This window comes from Podarcis erhardii (genome assembly GCF_964252035.2).
Source record: "Podarcis erhardii genome assembly, chromosome: 5".
NCBI lineage: Eukaryota > Metazoa > Chordata > Lepidosauria > Squamata > Lacertidae > Podarcis > Podarcis erhardii.
Genome location: NC_138509.1, coordinates 82,976,201 through 82,988,653, shown reverse-complemented (window position 1 = coordinate 82,988,653; position 12,453 = coordinate 82,976,201). Strand labels below are relative to the sequence as shown.

Sequence of the window (12,453 nt, the reverse complement as noted above, 5' to 3'; positions counted from 1 at the left end):
CCAGCTGGGGAAAATAATGACACTGACCACCAGATACAGTGAGAAGACAGTGGTGGGGAGGGGCATCAAATGAACTGGGATGAGCCCAGTTGAACCAGAAATCATAGTTGGAGATAAATTGCATCCTAAGCTACTCCTTCCAAGGGGCCCTTGCCACAGGATTGTCCCCTGGGTGGATCTAATGATTTATTATGTGTTTCGTACTGATTTATAAATGAAATTTTATGTTCATTCATAATTTCTTAATGTTGGTGATACAGATTTTTTTAAAAAAACAGATAAATAAAACAGCAAGTTGTCCCTGATGTATTTGTTTGACAATCTTGCTGGATCATTGACTGGATTGCCATCAAGATTCTTAAGTATCCGAGACCTGGGATTAAGAAGAATCCGAGACCTGGGAGAAGAAGCGGTGGAAGAGGACTGGAAGAAGTTTAAGATTTATCTGCAGAAATACTGAAAAGTTTATGAATGCTAAAATGATGTTGGATATAAAAATAATATGGCATTAGTGATACAGTGTTAAAAAGTATGCAAAAACGTAATAGAAAAGGGGCGAAAGATTAAAGTTATATTATGTCAAAAGTAAACAATATGTTAAAGGTGTTTAAATATAAGGAGGAAAGATCGGAGACATAATAGAAGTGATTTTAATAATTAGAAACGAGTTTTGAAAGAGGGTAAGGATTTGCTGTATCTGATTGGACAAAGAGGAACACAAAAAAGGGAGGCGTGAGGAAGTCAAGAAAGTAAATTTTGTAAACATGAATTTAAAAATTGGAGTTTTTACTTTTAATTTGTTTTTTATTTTGATGTATGTCTGTGATTGGTTATGTTGTTATGTATTTCTTTGACCTTTCTTCTTTTTTTCTGTAAAAATAAATAAATATACTTTTTTTAAAAAAAAAATCTTAAGTAAAGAAATATATCCTTGTCCTCAAGGGCTCAGGAATGAAAGCTTCAAATCTGTTCTCCTCACCCCCATCTTTTATATTTCCTCTGCCTTGCCAGTGTATTAAGTCCACTGGACTGTTTCAGCTCATCGCAATGTGTGCAGAAGTTTCCACTTTCGCTCTTTCATTATAGGCTTTGACAGTTGCTTTATACCCTCTTTTGAGTGTTCCTGCTTTACTTCCCTTTACAGCTTGGTTCGAAGCGAGTGTAAATATACCGTCTGATCAGACAGAGAGAGCTTCACTGACATCCTACAGCTTCAAGGTTATAAAATAAAGTAGCAGCACAGATTTGAAGCCTGCGACATGTTTTTTTCAAGCGGGGGGAGGAGAACAGGGGGAAAGAATTGTCCCCTACAACGAAGAGTTATTTGAATGTGCAATAACTGTTCCCCAGAACATTTGTTCTAAATACTTTTACAATGGTGTGCTTACTGAAGCTTCCAGCTCAATACTTCAATTACAGAAACAATATAAGAGAATGACGCCTTGAGTATATTCTGATCTATGCTATTATGCTCCAAAGGGTGCTATTATTGTTAGCTTGCTTGGAGAGATCAGTAATCATGGAAACAGATGAATATCCTTAGCCACTCTTTCCTCATTACAGCAAAGCAATTGTTGACTGAGCCTGGTAAGGAGGATAGATTTGTTCAGGAACCTTTGGACTCTTGCTGACCCAGGTTCAGATGGGAAAGGAAAAACAATACCAGTGATAGAAGTGGCTCTTGTTTATTGTAAATAGGTGCTGCTGCACTGCAATCTGAAGAAGAGAAATCGAAATAATGGGATGCTGCTGTTCCCCCTTTGGAAATACGATGGAAGAGGTGCAGACATCTCTTTTATTGCTACCAAGAAATGAAAAATGAAATTGTATTTAGCTCTGGAGTGAAATGATGAGAGACTCCTTATAGTCATATGTGGGTGTCCTGCTGGTGCTTATAACCTAAATGTGAGTAGGGAGAGAAGGGATGGGTGTATTATTATTATTAATTCACTTAATGCCAAAATACGGTTATAAACAGTTTGCAAAATATAAAAACCACTTACACAAATATTAAAATGAACGCCATCTTTAAAAATACAATAAGATGATCTCATTAAAATGTCATTGACGTTTGAAGTTAAATTGCTTTACAGAAGCTGAACTTAACACAGTATCCTTCTTAGAGGAGCTCATGTTACATAGGGTAAAATCATACTGAATTAAAGAAAACAAGAAAGCTATGTTTATTACAGGAAATATATGCTCGATGGCAAAGATCCTAGATCTACCTAAGTAAGGTGGCGATGCCTTCAGCCATGCTTGCTCTTGCATCTGGGGAAGAGAGGTACAAAAGGTGTCTCCTTCCACCAAGGCAAGGATGAAGGTCAACTCAGGTTAGTTCAGAAAAAGAGACTTTGAGAAACTTGGATGCTCCTCTCTCCATCTACTCTTTCTCATGCAGACACATCAGTGTCTAGTGCAAGCTGACTACACACCAGTACTTCCCCAAAATGTAAACATCCATAATAAAACATGCAATAAAAATAATCCAATTAAAACAGGTTGAGAGAGCAGTGAAATGTCAGACCAAAGCAGCTGTGACGTTAACATATGAGAGTGCTGGAGATGAAATAGTTAAACAGGTTACCCAATCAGGACCCAGGGGGTGGAGTCAGAGGGATTATAAAACCAGCCCTGGGAGGGGCAAAGGGAGGAGTTCATTGAGAGTTGGGTGGTTGGTTGGAGTGGGAGTGAATTGGGATAGAGTTTGTGGGTAGGTTGAGTTAGTGTAGCGAAATAAGCTGAGTCAAGAATAGTTAAGGGCTAGGAAGACAAGTCCCTGGGAAAGACCCTGATGTTGGGAAAGGTTGAGGGCACAAGGAGAAGGGGACGATAGAGGACGAGATGGTTGGACAGTGTTCTCGAAGCTACAAACATGAGTCTGACCAAACTGCGTGAGGCAGTGGAAGACAGGAGTGCCTGGCGTGCTCTGGTCCATGGGGTCACGAAGAGTCAGACACGACTAAATGACTAAACAACAACAACAGGAAGACAAGTAAATATCTGAGAGGTGGTTTAGTGAGTGAGAGCAGGTAGCGGAAGTTATAGGTCTGGATAGACACCCCATGATTGTAATTGACCGATACCATTTATTTATTGCAGCTTAACAAGCATGTGGTTTCATAAACAAAAGTTTATGTTCCAATTTAACCCTGACTGGACTCAGTATTGTACCAGGTAGGGCCTGGGTGGTGGCACAGAGATCAATATACGGTGAAACTTCCGGGGACCCTGTGTGATCGCCACAGCGGCTTCTCATATTTCGGCCAAATTCTGCCCCCTATGTCCAATCAGCCTCCAAATCGGGGCGGGTGAAGTCTTGATGACCAGAGGATGCTTGTCACTTAAGACCTATTGATGAGGAGGGGAGGGATGATGATAAGAGGAGCTCAGTGCTCTTGTTCCCCCTGCTTGCACGTTTACACATGAGTGGAACGCCTCTGCCCTCCTCTTTGTCATATTGCCTCTCTCAGACCCTGCATCCCCCCCCCAAAAAAAAGTTCCCCTGACCCTGTGGAATGGTGTGGGGTTGCACTGTGGAGGAATAGCAGCTTTCTGAAAGCATATAAAAGGAAGTGCCTTTTGCACTCATGCAAGACACCATCATATCTGAGATGATAATAATAATACAAAACAGTGTATTGCACTAACTAAATATGGATAGGATGAGGCAGAGGAGGGAAGTCTAATCCCCAGTTCCACATTTTAGTTGGGAGCAAGCCACAATTCTGAGCTGCTTTTTTGTTTGTTTTTTAAGAAACAATTTTCTTTTGGGAACAATATTCAAATGTTCACTGACACATGAACAGCAACCGATAGACAGCAAAGGCTATCAGTTTGCCTCCATCCATCAAATTGATCTGGAAAGCATGAAGAATTTTCACTCTGGAGTGGTGTACATTTCTCAGCATATAACAACATTGGTCAGGGTCTAGTCAAACAGCTGAACGAGACTGTCACCCTCACACTTGTCTGAAAGGCAGGAGGGAGGAAAACAACATTTGCTCCGGCGAGTAGAATACTTCACCGTGGTGCTGTTATTGCGGTGCCAGTCATTTCCACTGCCACCCCCCCCTTTTTTTCAAAAGTGCAATGCAATCACCATTTAACTTATCTCAAAGGACCGTTTTAGGCTGACAGTCCTGCGCTTCCATACTGAAAGCGTGAGAGTAAAAAAATAACATTCCATTCCGTGTAATGGCGTTCCAGGGACATGCCAGATGGACAGCACAAGAGACAGAGGGCCGGAACAGGTCACTGAATGGGCAAAAGGTCCAATGGAAGAATGTATGGAGCAGAGGCACACAGGGACGCTCAACTCATCAACTCCAGCCAGCATGAATATTGGTCAGGTATTTAGACTAAGAATAATAATAATAATATTTTTTTCTTTATACCCCGCCCTTCCCAGTTCAGAAAACAGGGCTCAGGGTGGCTAACAACAAATTTAAAACAATTGATGCAACAAAAAACAGCATAAAATACAGTATAAAACGTGAATAACAATAAATTCAGAATTCAAAAATCAATTTAAGGGGGGAAATCCATCCAATAAACATTAGATGATCACCAGGACTAGCTGGCTAAATTAGTCCTATTTGGGCCAGCAAGGAGACCAGGGGAGAATTAGCTGTGGGATCCCAGAGCAGGTAATCTTCATAAAAAGGGGAGGGGGAGGGAAGGAAGGGGAATAAAAGATCAGGCTAAGTTCAAATTGAAGGCCAGGCAGAATAGCTCTGTCTGACAGGCCTTGCCTAAGAAAGTTAAATCCCTGGTCTCATGGGACAGAGCATTCCACCAGGTCGGAGCCATCACTAAGAAGGCCCTGGCCCTGTTGGAGGATAATCTCACTTCCTTAGGACCTGGGACCTCTAAACTATGATTATTCATTGACCTTAAGGTCCTCTGCGGGGCATACCAGGAGAGGCGGTCCTGTAAATACGAGGGCCCTAAGCTACAAAGGGACTAGGTTGGTACCCATCACTGAGGGAGCAAATTCCATAGTTTAACTATGTGCTGCATAAACCAACAAGTCCCAAACACTCCAACCTTTCTTCATAGGGGAGTTGGTATGAAGATTTGGTTCTGGGTGTATATGCCTAACTAAATTGCAATGACAGATAGGTAGCCGTGTTGGTCTGCCATGGTCAAAACAAAATAAAAAAATTTCTTCCAGTAGCACCTTAAAGACCAACTGAGTTAGTTCTAGGTATGAGCTTTCGTGTGCATGCACACTTCTTCAGATACACTGAAACAGAAGTCACCGGACCTTTCTATATAGTGAGAAGGTGGGGAGGGGTATTACTCAGAAGGGTGGTGGGAATGGGTGATTGGCAGATAGCTGCGATGAGCCTGTTGACGACTCTTAACGACTGCAATAGGTCTGACAGGAAAAAGCAAGGGGTGAGAAGGTGAAAAATGGCTTTGTCATGTATAATGAGATAAGAATCCAATGTCTTTGTTCAAACCAGGTCTCTCCATAGTTTTAAGTTTGGTGATAAGTTGCAATTCAGCAGCTTCTCTTTCCAGTCTATTTCTGAAATTCCTTTGTAATAGAACAGCTACTTTGAGATCTTGTATAGAATGTCCTGGGAGATTGAAGTGTTCTCCTACTGGTTTTTCTGTCTTGTGGTTCCTGATGTCGGATTTATGTCCGTTTATTCTTTGGCGTAAGGTCTGGCCTGTTTGTCCAATATAGAGAGCTGAAGGACACTGTTGGCATTTTATGGCATACACAATGTTAGACGATGAGCAATTAAATAGTCCCGAGATGGTATGTGTGATGTTGTTGGGGCCAGTAATGGTGTTGTCCGGGTGTATGTGGCAGCAAAGTTGGCATCTGGGTTTATTGCAGGCTCTGGTGCCAGTGTCTGTGTTAAGTCTGGTTATAGTATTATTGTGGGTTAGGAGTTGTTTAAGATTGGAATGCTTATTTATTGCAAGTTGTTTAAATTGCAATGCTTATCCAAGCCCTTTCGAACTAGCTAGATGCAGCTTTCTGTGCAGCTAAGGGTCACCAGTTGTTTCCTGACTACAGCTAAATTGGGACCATTAGACTGAACTGATTAGCAGGATAGACAGGCTTTTCATTTGATGTGTTAATAAATAACCATATCCCTGCAGTGTCTGTGTGATGTCAGGCTTCCCAACGTTGTGCTAATGCAACATTGGGTGCACCCCACTCCCAAATTAAACTTCTATTTGCTAGCACAGCAACTGTTTGAAACAGGCCATTAATGTCACAGAGGCCTGAGGTTAGCCCAGAGATGCTTATCTGCTATAGATATTATGGCATACACTTGATGGTTTCTGCACTGAACAGTAAAGCTCTTAAATGACTTATATGTTAGGCATGGTACATAAGGGTACTATTAAAACCCAGAAGATTTTTGAATAATAAATGTAAAAGAATGGTAGCTTTATTAATTATGTGGTTTTAAAAATTTAATCCCATACTGAGCAAAATCAAAAGGTTGATGACCCGCCTACGCAGCTCCCACCTTCCCAAGCCTATTATTTGCGCTATATTTGCTGCAAGTTCTCATTTTTGCTGTTTTAAAAACTCCACCTCTGTAAATATTTAACATGGTTTTATGTCAATGCAATACATAGCAATGAGTACTGCTCTTTGATAGCTGATCACCATGATAAAAACCCCAAACAAACCATAAACTGGATTAAGTAATTTTTATTGATATTATTGAAACTTGCAACTAGGCATTCAGCAGTTTTAAATTTTAATTTCCACATTAAAACCAAAGTGCTGTCTCTCTCTCTTTATAAGTGAAAAAAATATATATAAACCACTCTTTTATACCATGAACACCACCCAGCTTAAACATTGCTACCAAACATTTGTTTGTTTCTTATTAAATTGACACCTCTCCATTCTTCCGAAAGGATCCCGGTATATTGGGAAGTAATTGCCATGTTGGACTAGCAATTAGTCATCTTTGCTAATCATAATAAACTGCTTTAGACCATTAGTCCATGTAATTCAGTACTATTTACACTGACTGGTAGCAGCCCTCTAGGGCATTCTTTCCCAAATCTGGTTCTCCAGCTGTTTTTGAACTGCAACTCCCATCAGCCCTAGCTAGGAAGACCAATGTTCAGGGATGATGGGAGTCCAAAAACAGCTGGAGACCCAGGTTAGGGAAACAACGCTCTAGGGTTTCAAGCAGGTATACATTCCCAGATCTACCTGGAGATGCTGGGGATCAAACCTGAGACCTTCTGCATGCAAGACGGATGCTCTCCTACTGAGCCACAGTACTTTACAACCTGGACCACAGCAAAATTGGATCATAGGAAAAGAGGAATATTGAAGGTGACTTTGGCACGGTTATTTCTGCTTAATCAGGAAAGAAATTCTGTCGCATCAGTTGCCACAGCATATTATTGACATTTTGATTTTAAACATGTCATCTGTGAAAAGTATATATAAAGCTTTGCTGTTGCTTTGTTGCTTGTTTTCCATCAGCCTTAAGATAGAATGGTGTCCTTTTATGAACACCTTGAAAGGTGTGAAAATATGAAAACATAATTATGTCAGAACACTTTGCTTCAGTCTCCTGCGTTAATTTGTTCCTGCCATTCAATAATAATTACAGTCTGGCTTACCACACAAAAGAAGAGGAGAAAAGCAGAATTCAAAATATGTTCATATTGCTGCTTACTCCACATCCAATGTGTTCCTACTAATATTCACACAACGTTAGCCGCAATCCACGTTGATCCTATAGTGTCTTAATAAATACTGCTGCTTCTTTTTTCTTTTGCATTTTCAAATTTATTATGAAGAAAACAGAAAACACATCAAAGGTAACGTCCAAAGAAACAGAGACTAGAACAATTTCTTGCATTTAATTGCAAAGCTTTAATTATATCGAGTTTTTCAAGGCAACCATTGTTTGCAACATGAGGGAGACAAAGTGTTTAGTAGATCTGAATCAGAAGTATATGAAATGAAGACCCATCAGGTGGCATAGAAATACCAACAAATACCACAAATTTGATGCATTCCCACCACCTTCAGTCCAACTTGGAAATTGGATGCACATTAAGCAGTAATGTAAACATATACCTTAACAGCCATCATGCATGTGAGTAGGAATTCCAGGGAGCAGGGGTGCCAAATTGAATAAAACATGGGGGGGGCAGGTAAGTCCCACCCTACACAATTACAAGATGTGGTGTACACACCATTTGAATTGCAATGTCCATCAACTTGTGGGAGGGGCAGCCCCCTCAACTATTTTATGGGGGGGGGGGCAAAGGGACCTTGGCTCCTGGGACTTGGCTCCTATGCCAGGGAGCTTGCAGAGGTGGGGAAACAAACAGGGTCGTGTGTTGGGTGAAGGCATCCCCACCTCTTTTCTGATGGGAACAAGCCCACACAAATGCAGTAAAAATGCTGCTTCATTTTGGGTGGGTGCGTAGGGTTAACCCTTGCAAATTGAAACGTGGCCAACTGAGCTTAAGACTGGAACCACCTGAAACTGTGAGAAACTAAAACTGATGGATTCATCCATTGCTTTCCTTAAAGCACTACACTATAAATAGGAAATTCCCCAGGCCATTAACGTCTGGATCTAACCCTAGGACTGTAGTAAAACACCATCCATGTTTATGAATTATTCTGCTTTGCTCACTTCGTCTGATACTGCCAGCTGTCAATTCACAGACCAGACTGGCTGGCAAAACCAGCTAATAAGCAAGGAGGACATGGCAATGTCAAGGCTGTTATCTTACTCTGGTTACATGTCCTATACATGCTTCCCTAGGAGCAGGTTTCAGTGAACTCAATAGGCTTTATCTGTAAGGAGATGTGCCAATGATTGAACTGTGTGTGGCACTGCATAGTCTCACATTAAGACCGACTGAGAAAAATTCAGCACGCTGCAAGCCTATTTTTGTGTCACAATCAATCAATCAATCAATCAATCAATAAATTGCTGACCATATTTGGAAATTGCTCAGTGGTGATAGTCTATTCCCTGAGCCATTCTTAGAAGAGGCCATCTGTACTTCCATATGTCCAAACTTGCTTTGTGATCTAGATACCTTGTTGGGGATGCAGTACCAATGGGATGGGATGAGATACCTCATGTAACTGACATTCTCTTGGATTTCTGATACACTTGAGATCACTGGTTGTTGATGGGGGTATTCACCAAGACAAGCAACATGCACTTTGTCAATTACATTTACATATAGGGTGAATTTCGAGCTTGCCATTGAAGTGGGTCTGTCCCCTACACAAACACAAGTGAAAGGAGGTCACACTGGACTTAAGCCTTGCCTAAGAGGTGTCGGAATCGGGGGTCAAAAAGCCAGCTGGCTTGGGCCCAGCTGGAGCATCTCCCTGCCTCAGATTTGCCGCTGTGGAGATCCTTCGACCTCTGTTCCTCCAACGTTTATCAGCGACTCAAGCTTGCAGGCTTGAGCACGCATTACTCAGCAGTGTAAACTGTGCAACAGAAGAGGCTTGAGGCTGTAGATACAATACTAAGGCTACGCATTTATTATACATAAATCAGGACAAAGAAAAGATGGCATCTCTCCTTGCCGTCTTCTTGGAGACTAAAAACAAAAGCAATACAGAGTGGAAGTTCCGTTCATGCCAGCAATCTGTGCTGGAATGTAAACAGACATGTGACATGCAACAATCCCATATCTGCAGCAAAGGGTGGAATGGAATTCCCAACAAGAGGTTGGTGTTGCCAGTGACACAGGTGAGCGTTTCTTAAAGGGTGACTCTCCTCCCTTGCTTTTTCATTCTCATGATCAGGAATGACTGAGGTTGGTGGAAGTTGGAGCCAAACCATATCTGGAGGGCCGCAGCTTCCTCATTCATGTTACAGGCCAACCCAGCAACTGAGCGGAGCAGAACATAGTATGCCATATTTATGTACAGTAAACCTCAGAGTACTGGAAATCCTCAGATATAAGTCTGAAAGGTCTTTCAAATCTCCATTCATGAACATCTTCACAGTCCCCTGCCCCCCAAAGGTATCTCCACTGATTAAGGGGTCAAAGGGGCCTTTTCCAGTTTCTATTATTTTGCTAATTAGTGAACCAAAGGTCCCCAAGGCTTGGAAGAAGATTCTGCTGTATTGTATGCACACGTTAATTGAACATCAGTAATTAGCCAGGGAATCAGAGACACCTTGGCATTCAACCTCCTGATTTAAATAGGTGCCCTATCCTGCCTCCAGACCAAAGTAGAAATTAGTGTTCCTTGTTACTTAAACCTAAAACTCAGCAACAACTGAATGGAAACTTAGTCTGGATAGCAATTAAAAATGAATGGAAATTACTGCTTTCTTTTTTAAAAGATACAGAGTCAATTAGTATTATAATCCTGTGAGGTTCATAAGGAGCCAAGATTCCAGTTCGTTGGCGGTGAGCCATAATGAATGGCTTTTATTCCATTTTTATTTATTTTTTGGCTTGTGGACTTAAGACTCTATAGAACTGCCCGAGCTGATTCAGCAAAGGGTCTTATGCCGTAAGCTTAGAATTATGCATGTTAAAAAATTGGGGATTTTTTGATATGCAGTTCTAGAAATTATGGGTAGGATCCCATGGTGGTTTTGCATTCATGGAAATTCTTCCACTGGCGTAAGGAGAAGCACCCCCATTTTCACCAATCTCCCCTCTATGCTCTATTCCAGAGTATTCCAGAGACTCTTCCAACTTCAAGAGATGTGGGTGGCATGGGTCTGTATTGCAGAGGAGAGATCAACATAAATCAGGTGCCTTCTCCTGGGGAAGTGGAAGTACTTCTGTTAGCTCAAGTCAGCACTGAATATAATCAGGAGTAGCCGATGTGGTGTCCTTCAGACTTTGTTGGACTCCAGTTCGCATCATTTCTCACCACTGACCACGCTGACTGTTGTAATCCTGTCCCAAGTCCCATTGCCGAGCAACAGAGTGCAGAGTTGGGTGGAATGTGAGGCCAAACAGACAAGAATCTCTGAGAAATGCTTGCCACAAAGCTGAATCCACATGCAAGGTCCAGTCCATTCTGAGCAAACAGCAATCCACATAGTCAGACAATCCAGGACTCACAGAATCTAAGTGGTTAGAAAACCAAGGGTCCAGACGGAGATCAGGAAGCAGCAAGGGAGAATCGGGAACCACAGGATTGTTTCCAGCATCTGACTGCTGCCAAAGCCCAATTTAAGATGGCTGAAGCCAGCTGGTTCTCATTGGTGCTTTCTCCTCCTGTACTTGAAGGCTGACCAGCTGCAGGTGGAGTCACTTTGCCTTCTCTCCCTTCAGGCTGCTGTTCAGCAGGGGAAGCTGACTCCTGGCCCAGGACACTGGCTGGTGCTGATGGGAGTAGTAGTCCAACAACATGTGTGTTATATGATTTAGAAATCACTGGCCGTCTGTGGTAGATCACTGATAGATCACTGGCTCCCTCCAAAGAAGCTCAACAACTTTGGTCCCTAAAAAAGCTCAACATCTTTGCCCTGCACCCCCAAAATGGGGGTAGATCACTGCCAGTTTTTAACTCTGTGAGTAGATCGCAGACTCTTGGGAGTTGGCGACCCCTGATCTAAACCACTGCCTCAAAGCAATTTTCACATAAGATAATGTAAGCAATGTTGTTGTTGTTGTTGTTGTTGTTGTTATCCTGACCACAAATACAACAAATACATTTAAAATGAGACTAGGCTTCCTAGAAAAAAAAGTGTCTTCAATCATTTCTGGAAAGTGCAGGTCGGGGGTACCTGTTGTATCTCAATAGGAAAGCTGTTCCACAGAAAAAGGGCAGCCACACTGAAAGCTCTGCTCTGAGTTACTACAGCTTCCTAGATCTTTGGAACTTGCAGGAGAAACTCTGTAGACTGCAGTGATCTACTAGGTGTATAAGGTATAAGTAACCTAGTCCCAAGATGTATATGGACATATCTTTGTACCAACCCCTTGATCTTGCCCTGGTAGTAAATTAGCAGCCAGTGAAAATCCTGCAAAGACTCTCCTCCTGCAAGAGGGGAGGGGTTGTGGGCGGGATCCGATCCCCGCCTCAAGCAGGGGGCGTTAGCCCCCTGATACCCACTCACCTGGCTGGCGCACCACACCCACAGGTAAGTGCCCAATCGGGCGGCTTGGAGGGGCGTGGTTTGCAGTTTAACTTACTGCTGCACCAGCCATTCTGCCTCATTTTCCGCCTTCCCATTGTGAGTCACCCACCCTCCACTCCCTTAGAGCTTAGGGTTTAGTTCTCTCTCTTGGCCTTGCTATGGACCTTGGGTTGGTCACCCAGGTTGTCCAGGGGGCCTGGTAGGAGTTTTTCCATCTGGCATTAGGCCTTGTGGTTTCTTCGCCTACCTCGTAGCAATCGTCACAACTTTCTCGGTATTGGTGGGTAGGTTAGGCATTGGAATGTGTTTGTGGTGTGTGAAAGGGCTAGGTGCGGCCATCGCCTACACCTTCAAT

The 12,453-nt window shown here is 42.4% G+C and overlaps 1 long non-coding RNA gene across 1 annotated transcript in view; it reads left to right on the top strand.

Moving 5' to 3' along the window:
- Positions 1–4,206: 4,206 nt before the first annotated feature.
- LOC309342442 overlaps positions 4,207–12,453 on the top strand; it is a 97,546-nt gene continuing 89,299 nt past the window's right edge. Inside the window, exon 1 of the long non-coding RNA XR_014156819.1 lies at positions 4,207–4,352. This is a non-coding gene — a long non-coding RNA (uncharacterized lncRNA). The remainder of the gene's footprint in view (positions 4,353–12,453) is intronic.